This window comes from Vicia villosa, unplaced genomic scaffold (assembly GCF_029867415.1).
Source record: "Vicia villosa cultivar HV-30 ecotype Madison, WI unplaced genomic scaffold, Vvil1.0 ctg.000731F_1_1, whole genome shotgun sequence".
Classification (NCBI taxonomy): Eukaryota; Viridiplantae; Streptophyta; class Magnoliopsida; order Fabales; family Fabaceae; genus Vicia; species Vicia villosa.
In genome coordinates, this window is record NW_026705327.1 from 284,389 (window position 1) to 298,290 (window position 13,902).

Here is a 13,902-nt window from a genome sequence, read left to right on the forward strand (position 1 = left end):
ATTTGTCGAGCGTCTCAAGTACCTCCCGTAAACAAGTGAGGTTTGATCTACTCTTGTTAGTGTTTTTTAAGATTGGGAAATTTCACTCAAGTGATCCCCTTAAACAAGAGGGACGAGAGTTTCCATTCCCTTTTTATTAGTCTGACCTTTATTAAGCATTTTTTAATGTATTTTCTTTGTATTTTTTAAAGGGAATTAAATCAACTATTTGTTAAGTGTTTTAAAGTTGAAAAGGAAAAGAAATGGGAAACTAGCCTTATATGAATTAACTAGCCTAATGTAAAAATGAGAATTTCTAAATCCTAATGTTATCATGGTTTCTACCTAAAGTTAGGATTAAAGGAAACATAGAAATTAAAGTCACATTAGAAGCAAAAATTTGAGAATGACACAATGGTACAAAATTACACACAAGCATGAAATAACAAGTCAAAAATGGACTAAAAACTACTACTATTTTTTTTATTGGTTTTTATGAAAGTGAAAAGAATTCTAAATCAAGTAAAAAAAGATTAAAACAATTAGCCTAAAATTAATATTTTTTATGAACATTTTTATATGTCAAAAATTGTATTAAAGCCTAAAAAATAAGAGAAAAAACTGAATAACATAGTCCTAAATTCTACTAATTCTATGTGAGATGGGGGGTATTAATGGAAATATGGTAGTGTGCCAGCAATTTGGCGCAGGGCCCAAACAGGGAGGCCCAAAAGATATATTGTTGCAGATTTTGGATTAATAAGACTAATTCAGATTTTTTTGTTTAATTCAAATTAATCCTATATTAAAACTCAATTAATCTTAATTAAAGAAACAATTAATCTTAATTAAAACTGATAAAAGAAAAAAAGGGGAATTAGGGTTTAACGTGTGACCCTTCAACTTCTCATTATTCAGACTCAACCTTCTCTCATTTCACTTTTCACAAACCAATGCCGGAAATCGCTCCGCCACGCCGGAGGCGGCGGAGCTCGACCAAAATGTAAAACAAACACATCATCCTGATCGTCTCTCCTTCCCCTACCCCAATCTCATGCCAATTTCTGCAAATTTTCCCTAAAATTGAAACCCTAAAACACTTTCAAAACCGAATTAGATGAAGAAGACAAAGTCATAGGCTTTAAGACCTTAGGGGAAACGTTCAATATGCATCAACTAACACGATTACATCAAGAAAATAGAGACGAAGAGGATTACCTGGTGTGCCGGAGGGAGTTGGAGACTGAGGAACCTAGAGGTGAGAATCCAAATGACGGAAATGCGAAATAAACGTGTGACTTTCTGAGTTCTTGAGTTATTATTGATGATTATGAAAGAATGATGATTTCTGAAGATGCGTTGATGTTGTTGCAGGGAGAATTGAAGCTGAAAATGATCGACGGTGAAGGTAGAGTTTGAAGGTTGCATTGATGATGAGATTGAGAATGAAGAACTGAGATGATGATGAATGAGGAGGCGAGGGATTGAAGGTGAAGAAGTGAGGGATTGAAGCAGGTTTGGCTGATAGAAGAAGATGATCAAAGACTGAGCCAAAACCAGAGCGTGAAGAGTGAAAAAAAGTTAACCCCTGAAGAATGGAGAAGGCTCTGACTTTATAGAAGATTCCAGGTTGAAATCTCCCTCTTATTTTCTCTGCTTTCTGTTAGTGATTCTCTTTCTATTAGAAAATTAGTTAGAACCGGTTATGTTCAGTTAGAGAAATTGTAACTGACTTTTTGGAAGTTAGTTAAGTCTGTTAGGTTTGTTATAAAAAGTTTTAGGTGGTTGGTTACAGGGTGGTTATATATGGTTAGAATGTGGAGTGATTTTCTGTTTGTGAGTTGGGTTTGAAATAGTTTTGGGAAAGTTAGTTATGAATCGGTTTTAGGTTGTTAACAAGTTAGTTAGGAGAGTTAGTTTAGAAGTGCACTTGTTAAATGCTACATGCTAGAAGTTGTTTGGAATGAAAGGAGTTAAAAGAAAAAAAAACTATTAGGAATGAAATGTTAATAAAAGGTTAGTAACTTGAACTGCTGATTAGTTACTTCTGTAAGTAACTGAATAACTTAATATGTGGTAGTTGCAATGGTTTGTGGCTGCTGCTAGAAGACCAAGAATTTCTCTTCTCTATTTTTTTTGTTGCACAATTTTTCTTTGAAATGAATATGGCTGCTGGTATATGAATAAAATGTGGGAATATGTCTGTTGAACTGGACCTGATGATGATAGATACAAATGTCAAACTGTGTGTTTTTTGTATTGACATGAAGTTGAAATTCAATAGGCAATGTTAGGTTATTTTGGTATGAGCTGGTGACAATTAGAAGTGAACATATCTCAAATGAAGGCTATTTTTGAACTGGTTTTAGAAACTGTTTGTGGGATTTTCTGACATGAATTTATTTGGGCAATGTAATGTTGCATGGCTATTATGGACTAACTTGTATATGTAGGGTGTTGGTTTGTTTGAAAACTGTCAGTGTTTGTGTTGTATGCATTTTTTGTAAGGCTATTGCACTGATGAGTGCTTGAATCTTATTGCAGGTCCACAATATTGCCTACCTGAAGGTGATGAAGATGGAAGCATCTTTGGTGTAACATGAAGTTATTCAAGAAAGTGTCATGGCCAACTGAAGATGAATAGAGGCTTGAAGGTGGCATAGGAAGTGGGATTAGAAACAATAGGCTATCAACATTTTTGGTGCAATTCTCTTGTAGTTTTGTAATGAGACTATGTAACGTATCTTAAATCTCGATTCTTGTAAGTGCAAAGATTTGGTTTTTCCAAATTGATTTGAATTGTATTTTCCCTCCAAATACTCTTGAATTTGTATTTCCAATCTTTTCACTTCTATTTTGCATTTCAACTCAATTATGTATGATGAAAAATCCAAAAGGATTAAGATGGGCTTATGTCATGGTTTGACTAAGATCTTCCCCCAATGTATTTTTCATATACTCAATCTTGACTCTTAAAGCTTGTTTCAATTTTCACCGAGGGTTGCTAGCGAGACACCATTGAATTGCAAAACAAAAATGGATGAATTTAAATCTTTAAAGAACGAATCAACTCTTTGAACATCTCTTTGAACATCTGACTATCAAACCATGAGATAAGTTCAATAAACCAATTGCTCACTAATTATTTAGAGAACTAAACTCTAAGCCATGAATTTTATTTGGTTGTTTAATTAATTAACCATGAAGTCCATCTAACTAAATATCACATACCACCTGCTTCTTTATTTATGACACATAGACGAATAAATAAACCTCATTATGATATTCCTCCGAGCTCTTTATCATTATAAGGGATAGGGAAATAAACCCTGATCCATATTCCTGGGGAACTTCAATTGAAGCAAACTTACAAAAGATAATGAAACCCTAATTTGCCCAAGACCTTTGATCCCATGCGAAGCTACTAATTAATGAATGAATGATGTGTTAGACGACCTAAAATGCAAATGAATGAGATATGTAAGCCAATTAAGAATAATTAGATGGGCAAATTTTGGGGTGCAACAATAGGCGCATGTGCTTCTTCCCATTTGGGGGGGACAAGATTGGTGGGTGCATCAAATATTGCTTGATTTTCTCAAAAGCTTCCTGATCTTTAGCATGCCATTCAAACTTTCCTTGCTTTAGTCGAAGTAAGGGGGGAAAAAGCTTGCGTACGCCCACTCAAATTAGAGATAAATCTTCTTAAGAAATTTATCTTTCCCAATAGAGATTGCAATTCTTTCTTCTTGGATGGAGGCTTTGTTTCCATAATAGCATTCGTTTTATTCTGATTAATTTCTATTCCCTTTTTGTGGAATACGAAGCCAAGGAAATCTCCAGCCTGCACAAAGAAAGCACACTTAAGAGGGTTCATCTTTAAGCCATGTTTTCTCATTCTTTCGAATGATTGGCTCAGATGATCTAGATGACTATCCTCTGAAACGGATTTTACAACAATATCATCTATGTACACCTGCATGAATGTTTCTATAAAATCATGATATATAGAATTCATTGCTCTTTGATAAGTTGCCCCATCATTTTTCAAATCAAAAGGCATAACGACCCATTCATAGGTACCTATTGCCCCAGGGCAACAAAATGCTGTTTTGGACACATCTTCTTCTGCAATGAAAATTTGATTATACCCTGAATATCCATCTAGCATACTTAGATATTTGAAGCCTACGGCTGAGTCTACTAACATTTCTGCCACAGGCATAGGATATTCATGTTTAGGAGTAGCTGCATTTAGATCACGAAAATCTATACATACCCTTAAAGAATCATTCTTTTTAATAACAGGTACAATATTAGCAATCCATTCGACATACCTCGTAGTCCTAATGAATTTGCACCGAAGGAGTCTTTCGACCTACGCTTTAATCTTCGAGAGGATTTCTGGTGCGAACCTTCTAGGAGTTTGCTTGATGAGATTTTTCCCTTCTTTAATAGGAAACTTCATCTCGACCAAATATCTTCCCAAACCAGGTATCTCATCATAGTCCCAGGCAAAGAAATCTTTATTTTCATTCAGCAACGTAATTACCGTTGATTTTAGGGCTGGCTCTAACTTTGCACTAATGTATGTTACCCTCTTTTGACCTTCGTCTCCAAGATCTATTTTTTCGAGTGGATACTGGGCTAACATCTTTATATTTGGCGCCATTGGATCTTTCTCGAACCCTAAAGGTTCTTCATCATAGATTGCGTCTAATCTCTGGCTTGCTTATCTTCCTGGAGCATGTTCGTCGTACCTTTCCTTGTTAGGTGGTTGTGGGATATAATGTACCCTTGGGCCTGGTACTTCTGACTCTTTGTGAATGGCTTCGACAGCCATGCTTGCTAGTTCGGCTTTAAGAGCCGCTTTTCTTTTGTTCTCGACTATATAAGCCGAAATCTTTTCGAAGAAAGATGATTCAGGCATAATTACCGTCTTCATCCCAGCCAGTTGGCCGTATCGTTGGTAATCCTTCTATGGGTTTTTTGTATTCTGGAGCGTCCATTATTTATCTATTCCATTGGAATCTATTTGGGTGTAAAGATAGATAGTACATAGCATTCTTATTTGGGGAGTACACATCTTCTGCTGCATTGCATGGCCCTGTGTTGGCCAGATTCCTGTCGAAACTGGTTTTGTTGACTTGGTTGACTTCAACCATATAATAACTTTGATCACCTTCTATATTTTCCACTATACCATTTTCTCTCCAGATAGTTAGCCTTTGATGCATTGTTGAAGGTACTGCAACAACCCCATGGATCCATTCTCTTCCCAACAAAAGATTTTAGTTTGCTTTTGCTGATATAACCATGAACATTGTAGGCCTTGTGACTGAACCCACCATTAAGTTCACTTGGATCACTCCCAAAGTATGTCCTACATTCTCTTCGTAGTTGGACAACACCATATTATGAGGCCTTATGTCGGTATCGAACATACCAATCCTTTTCAGCATATATTGAGGCCTGAGATTCACTGCTGTTCCTCCATTAACTAGGACTTTGTTGATTCCCACGTTTTCAATTTTAGCTCTTATATAAAGAGCTTTTAAGTGATTCTCATACCTTGGTCTGGTCTTTCAAAAAATGCATTATGCCCTTCGTAGTTGGACAACACCATATTATGAGGCCTTATGTCGGTATCGAACATACCAATCCTTTTCAGCATATATTGATGCATGAGATTCACTGCTGCTCCTCCATCAACTAGGACTTTGTTGATTCCCTTGTTTTCAATTTTAGCTCTTATATAAAGAGGTTTTAAGTGATTTCTCATACCTTGGTCTGGTCTTTCAAAAAATGCATTCTGCTCTTTGATAGCTCCATTATTCAGCACATAATAACACACAGGTCTGTGTTTTGCCATCTCTTCTGCATCAGCTTCCTCGCAGTCTTCGACCTTCGTTTCTTGGTAAAATTCGTGAGGAAGTACCGACACCACATTGCAATTAAAGTTTATGGATGAAACTCCATCTGAGACGAAATCATTAGTCAACCTATCATCTTCTTTCCAAGGGCTAGGCTGCATCCTTTCTTCCTCTTTCTCATTTCCAGAACTGAATAACTTGCGTTCTACCGGAGGTTTGCTTATCCTTGCCCCCTGGATTGGAACTTTATTACTGCTAGACTATCCAACCTCCTTCGCCTTATATTCTTTTTGGGCTTTCTTCATTCTTTGGTGTCTTCTCCATTGAGATCTGGACATTGGGTTTCTTCCTTTGTAGTTCTCCAACTTGTATGTCTCTCGATTTGATGCTTGGAAGTGCTTTCTATACGCCATTGCAGTTCGTCCACCTTGGTCCTAACTTCGCCATTTGTTATTTCTTGCACCAGCTTGTGTCCACCTATCCATGGGTATGTCTGCAAGGAGTTTGAATGTAACTCTTCGAGCTCTAGGATGAGGACCATCAGGCCTTTCTGATGGTGTTCAGTTATCGAACTCATATATGTTGGGACGGAGTCCTTGAGTCTCCCGACCAGTGGTGAATAGAACCCTTTCGAATGATTGTGCCATAAGGTTGTCATAGGCTGCCCCACATCTGGGACACATAACAATCTCAGTATTTTCCTTGTGACACCTGACAAAGAAACTCACCAAGCTTTCTTCTGACCTTGGATACACGTTCAGCAATAGGTTTCCTCCTCTCCGGGGTTGTTCCATCCTCTCTCGTTGGGCCCTTTCATAGTTAGCTTGGACCCTTCGATTCAGCATAATCGAGCATCTTGGACATATTAGCATCCGTCCAGCATTTTTCTCATGACATTTCTAGAGGTAATATTTCAGACTTCCACCTGTCTGTGGTATTTCAATGTTCCCCTTCTCCCTCAACAGACACTTCTCAAGTTCCTCTATTTCAGATAAAGGTTGCCTAACATTTACCATGTTAACACCTGCTAGGGAAACTTCATAAATCTGTATCTGTTGAAGTGTCACTCTGAGGTCTTCAGTGGCCTCGCTAGTTTTCTCCTTCAGATCTTCAGTGATCTTTGCCTCGAAGGATTCTTCAACATCAATATTAAAGACTGCATTGTCATTTAAGCTCTCAGTACCCTGCTTTCCAGTTGAAACCATCTCCCATTCAGCAATGTCAACTTCAGACACATCCACCATATTAGTGTCAACTGGTTCAGCGTAGTTTGTGTCAGCGACGTTCAAAGGATCAACATCAACTTTCATGTGATTCTTTGTCTTATCTGCAAATTTCAAACGTCCATCCTTGATAGCATTCTTAATTAGATCCCTGAAAAGAAAGCATTGTGAGGTTTTATCGCCTAAAAAACCATGATATTTACAAAAACCTCGTTTCTTCCGTTGCTCCAATGGAGGAACTTTGGAATTGGGAGGCACTATCATTTGACCATCTTTTACTAATAAATCAAATATTTCGTCACATTTAGTGACGTCAAAAGTGTAAGTTTTCTTAGGAAATTTATCACTTTTGTCATTCTCAAGTGGATTCTTTCCATTCGAAGGGGTGAGCAATTTGCAGGAGTAAGGTGGTGCTTCTTTTAATTCAACTAGGTCTATTTCGACTTCATCGAAACTGTAAGAGTCTTCGAAGGCTTCGCCTCACTACGCCAAATTTGGCTTTTAGCAGCACAGCTACGAAAGCGCTTTTAGGAAAAAGCGCTGCTATACGGTTCGCTAAAAACAAAACAAAAAAACAAGGGAAAAAAGCGCTGGTATAGGTGATCCTACGAAAGCGCTTTTAAAAAGTGCTGCTATAGGCTACCTTAAGAAAGCGCTTTCTAAAAAGCGCTGGTATAGGCTGGTTACAAAGGCGCTTTTGAAAAGCGCTTTCGTAGCTAATTTAAAATTAAAATTTTTAAAACAAAATTAATTAACTAACAGAATAAAAAAATAAAAAGAAGAATAAATAGGAAAAGGCATTAGGGTTTGTGTTGGTCAAAACACGTTCTTTTCTTTTCCTCCTCAACACAAGAACGACACCCTTCATCTTCAACAAAACTGGTGGCTTCTCTCTTCCTCCGATCGTCTTCCTCTTCTTCTCCGGTCAATCGCCGGTGACTCAAACCCTTTTTCGATTTCATTCTTTCTCCGAACAGTAAACAATAAGAAAGTTTATCCAGTATACGAAATCGAAAATAGTGATGGTTCCGGCAAGGTTCCGACGATGACGAGGAGACTCAAGTAATGGTATTTAACTTTCCTTTTCCTCTTCTACTTTTATTCTTCTACTCTGTGCGTGTTGTTATTGCTGTGAATCATTGAAAATGCAGGGGGATGAAGCTCTATCAATTAGGGACGATAATTTTAGTGTGATTTAGGGTGTGAGGATCTTTAGATGTTTTCATAAGGAATTCTGCATAGTTTCCTTAAGGTATTTTTTCCTGTCAATGAGTGTCAATGAGTGAGCCAAGGGACTATTCATATTTGTTCCTTTGGATTTTCAGATTAAAGGGTAGCTTCTAAAATTTTCGTTAATGTTTACTTTCCTCTATTAGGATTATATTGGGCTATTGAGTAATTTTTTGAGGGTTTTGTTAATTGTGAAAACAACAATCTGTGTGCAAAAATTGAGGGAAGCAGTAGTTGAAATTATCTAAATTTATAGTCTTTTGAAGAAAATCCTTTGGTTTCTGCCTTGATTTGGCTATCGTATAGCATTTGAGTAGTCTCGACTTTGGTTCTCGAGGAAAATAGGCCATAGTAATCCCGAATTCGGTTCCCGAGGAAAATAGGCTTTAGTAATGTCGAAACTGAAATGCTACAGCCTTAGGACAAATGCTATACGATAGCGTTTAGTTTATGCGGTAAGTCGTTGGAAAAAAATAGTCTCATTTGAGCTTTGTTATTCAAGTGACCCTCATGACCCTTATGGTAGGGAAAGAAGAAATCCAAATGTTGTTTTAGAAAGAAGTGAAGATGAAATTTATTCTCCAATAAGTTATCTAGTGAAATCTTTGGAGGGAGAGTTGTGGATGGTGAGAAGGTTTATAAAATGGGGGGAGGACAACAAGAACAAAGGCACTGCAAGTTTTCATGTATTTAAGTTGGAATTAGATCATAAATGTGAGAAGCTTATTAATTTCCTCTCTCACTTTCAAAATGCTTAAAGTTGTGAGCAAAATTCTCTCTCACTTTCTCTCTGTACTTGTTGCAATTTTGCTGCAACTTATTGGCTGCAATAAGAAGCTATGTGAAGCTAATATTCAAGTAACTTTTGCAGATTTTTTTAAATTGAGGTCAGTTTGAGATATTGCATTTCTTAACTAGATCTGCTATTGGACAACATTGTCTATTATCTTTGACTACTATTGTTTTAGTTTAGTGAGGATTTTGAATCCACTTTGAATATGGCGGAGGCTGCACAATCCAACGCTGAGCTATTGGAATGGCCGAAGAAAGATAACCACTGATTCCTGCATGTCGTTTACCGTGTTGGTGATCTCGATCACACCATCAAGTAAGGTTTAGTTAACTTGGATTCTTGAATTCTACTGTCGTGTGAGTAGAGGCTAATAATTTTCTCGCTGTATGTCTCAGGTTTTATACTGAAGTTTTTGGAATGAAGCTTTTGAGGAAACGAGATGTTCCGGAAGAGAAATATACCAATGCTTTTCTTGGATTCACGTTGGCAGGCAAGTTAATGTTCGTTGTTTTATTTGATCATTATCATCATTGTATTGACATTATTCTTAACTATGGTACTAAAAAGATTTTACAATTACATCTTTCACAAAATGGTTAGCGTAATTTTGGTTAGTCATGTGCGCATGCGTCAAAGCATTACCTAAGCTATTATAATGTATTGAACTGTTAGTGTAATTTATTGCAGGTGAGAATCTAATTCTCTGTGAGTAGCTCATAGAAGTAATAATTTGTAGTTTGTGCTTTTTTGTTTTGCAGAGGGATTTGACTGATTCAACTATCTTAAGGAACATGGGTGTCAATTTTGGTTATTGTCTTCTTGCATATAAAAAGCACACTTCAAGGAATTGGGAAGCTTCAGGTATGCAATCCAACACAGAATCTGTGTATCTTTTCTGTTAGATTCATTATATATAGATAGTATACTATGTATCTGAGAAGTTGCAGTCACCGCCTATTTGCACCGTGCAAGTTTCTCACGTTTTTACATTTAATCTAAAGAAAAAACAACATTCTTTTTGTTTATTCATTGAACATCCTTGTAAATATTATAATCCACATCTTAAGTCAACGAAGCTCGCTTGAGCGAAGATTTGAACCAGTGCTGGGAGGTACTTGCTGAACCAATACAAACGGTATGTATATGCTTTTGTTTTTACTTGATTATCTGGTTTAATATTTGTAAACTATATTTGTAACTTGATAGAACATTACAGTGCTTGTTGTGGTTGCATACTTGGTAGAACATTAGGAGGAAAATTTTCTTATAAGATTTTTCAATGATATAGTTTGCAAATCTTTCTATAGGTTATGAGAAGATACAGTGTTCCTGAGCCTTATGAAAAGTTAAAAGAGCTGACTAGAGGGAAAGCAATTACCAAAGAAAGTTTAAGAGATTTCATTGAAGGCTTAGAAATTTATATATATATATATATATATATATATATATATATATATATATATATATATATATATATATATATATATATATATATATATATATATATATATATATATATATATATATATATATTTGTATTGTATTTTGTGTTTTGAGAATTTGATTGTAAATTTAGCTTCTAGAGCGCTTACAAAATTAGTGATGTTTTATTTGTATTTTGATAATAAATATATGCAATACTAATTCATAAAATGTTTCATATTTAATGTATTTTTTTAAATTTTTATTTATTTAATATAATAATAATATTTCTCAAAATATTAGTGAGAATTTGAGATATGTCTAAATATTAGAAATTATAAAAATAATAGGTTTATTAAAGCGCTGCCTTAGGCCTATATATGAAAGCGCTTTTTAAGAAAAAGCGCTTCCATATTCTAATATATGAAAGCACTTTTTAGGCAAAAGTGCTGCCTTAGGGGGGGAGGGGCTACGAGAGCGCTTTTCTGGAAAAAGCGCTGCTATAGGGGGACTACGAGAGCGCTTTTCTGGAAAAAGCGCTGCTATAGGGGGGCTACGAGAGCGCTTTTCTAGAAAAAAACGCTGCTATAGGGGGGCTATGAGAGCGCTTTTGGAGTTTCAAAAGCGCTATCGTTACCGACGGCAGTGCTAGCTTTGACAGCGCTCTTAAAGCCCAAAAAAAGCGCTTTTAAAGCCCTTGCACGTTGTAGTGCCTTCAGCGTCCTCGCCATCAATATATGCTACCCTCTCCTTTTTGTAATTTTTATTCGCCCTGGCTTTTTCAGCTTTTAGTCGCTCGACTTGTCGAACTCTGTCTCCCAATTGGGCCATATCCCTTAAGTATTGGGTATCCAGTTTCTTTCTAATTGAATAGTCTAAACCTCCTGTAGCCATTTTGACTAGTTCATGTTCTGGAACCACGGTAAAACACCTTGATTTTAACAAACGGAACCTATTCAAATAATCATCTATAGGTTTTGTGAACTTCCTCTTAATGCTAGCCAACTCTTTCAAACTTATCTTGGTTTGACCCATATAGAATTGTTCGTGGAAGATTTTTTCCAAGTGTGCCCATGCATCTATGGAATTTGGGGGTAAGGTAGTGAACCATGTGAAAGCATTTTTTGTTAGTGAACTTGGGAAATATTTAATCCTCAAATATTCATTGCATGCTAGATCACCAGCCTCTGTCAAGTATCGGGCTATGTGTTCAACAGTCGATTCACTAGTATCTCCTGAGAATTTTGTAAATTTGGATACTTTGGTACCTCTTGGTAATTCCGTTTGCATAATATATTCTGCTATAGGGAAAGTGTAATTTGGACGTCGAAGTCCAGTGCTAAGGCCATTATTAGCCATAATTCTTTCTATCATGGCAGTGAGATTATTTTCTGTTGTCATATTGTCCCTCCTAACCCTATGTACAACTTCGTCGGGATGTTCGTTCCTTCCTACTACAACTACCCTAGGCTGCTGTTGGGGAACTAGTTGTTGGCTAGTGTCAATCTCTTGATTTTGATTTTCTAAATCTATCACTTGATTTCTTTCGACGGGTGTCTGTCTAGGTGGCGGAACTGCATTTCGAACTTGTTCTAGGATTAGGCCTCCTTCTCGATAGGTAGATTGGTTGTTTCTTCGCCTAGTTTGAGGGACTCCTAAGAAATCTGTCATTTGACCTATTTGTGAAGATATTTTTTGGTATGTTTCTACATTATCCTGGTTAGTCCTGGTAATGTTTACCACTAATGGATTAAAGATTGACCTCAATTCTCTAGCAAGAACACCTAGCATATCATGGTTACTTGCATCCATTTCCTTCCTAAATGTCGCTTAGCTATTAGTGGTTAAGAGAGGCATTTGGCCTGATGGGCCTGTATTTTGTGCGCTTGGAGCTATCGAACCGACATTAGGCGAAAACGCCGTTGCGTTAGGTGCAGTATACGTAGGTCCTGCCCCTCGTATTCCTGCCATATACGAATACGGCATTCCATAAGGATTCCCAGGTCTCCAACCCTCGAAAGTGGATGAGGATGGTCCTGGGGTATGTAATTGACTTGCGGCATTTTTCGAGAAATGTGGCATCTCGTTCGTGCCTGTAAAAGGAGGCATGGAAGTCGAACTAAAAACTGGGACAGTCCCCGTCGGCCCTGATGTATTTTCGGGCATAGCCTGGGAACTACCTATGGCTGCAGATCATGTCGACGCTGGTATATCTTGCGCTCCTTGTGTAGAAGTCGAAACATGCGTAGTATTTGCTGCTACTGTTTCTGACCCTTGCGGGGGGTCTTGATCTCCCCCTCCACTGGCCGCGTTGACCATTTTCTTGTTGTACCTTCTTTTAGGAATCGACTATGCACTGTTGGTTAATTTACCGTTCCTAAGGTTCATACAAGGTCTTGATATATTCTAGACAAAAACAAAACAACAAATTAATGACAATTTGGTTGACACTGTCCCATTGGGCGTGCCAATTTGTTTATGGTGATATCCGGTAAATAACCGCTAGTCTTCCAAACTATAATTTATACTTTGGTTACTCGAAGGATCGACTAGATTGATCATAGGACATAGTTAAACAATTGTCTATTGATATAATTTGGTTCATATTTGTTGGTTTTTTGCTTCGAAAACTCGTTTACAATGTGATCATATGACTAATCATGCGAAGTAAACTTGTTATACACGTAAATATAACTTCGAAAGAAACATAAAAGAAATGTAAATTGCAGAAATGTAAAATACAAGAATGTAAAGTGCAAGAATGTTAAATGCAGGAATGTAAAGTGCTTCGAATAAAAATCAAACGAAAGATAAAGTAATTGGAAAGATACTTGAATAAAGGAAAATACAACTGCATTTAAAGCGGTGTTGGTGTCATACGTACATTTCTCAGTGAACTCTTTCTCTTAAAACTTGATACTTGAGTAATTTTTTGAATGATTTGTACAAAATGAACACCCTTGATCCTAATATTAAGACCCTTATTTATAATAATTTCGACCCTAACGGTCCTACACTAACGAAATGCCACGTTGTTCACATGCATCCGCTTCGAATCCTTGGACGCCATCTGTCCTCATGCGGTTATTCAGAGTGTTTCGAATTTCAAATCCTCCCGCCTAAATTCTATTATGATACGTGGCAACGTGATCTAAAACGAAAACGCCACGAAATACGCAAAGCTTCAGCACCCTTTGTATTTCGCAAAAACGCTTAAGTCCAAAAGACAACTTGATTCGAATCAGCTTCAATTTCCGTCATCTTTACTTCAACTTAAATAACATCCTCGAATCATGGCCATCAGGAGCCATTTTATTCTCGGCAATGGCCATCAAAAGTCATTCTTCCTCGAATTCTAATTCTTCAAAGAACATTTCCTTCA

General features: G+C 36.9%; 1 long non-coding RNA gene across 1 annotated transcript; it reads left to right on the plus strand.

The window, feature by feature from the left end:
- Positions 1 to 850: 850 nt before the first annotated feature.
- Positions 851 to 3,090, plus strand: LOC131630756 (uncharacterized). Its single transcript, XR_009292461.1, has 3 exons — positions 851 to 1,237; positions 1,354 to 1,608; positions 2,524 to 3,090. It is a non-coding gene; the product is annotated as an uncharacterized LOC131630756 (long non-coding RNA).
- The last annotated feature ends 10,812 nt before the right edge of the window (positions 3,091 to 13,902 follow it).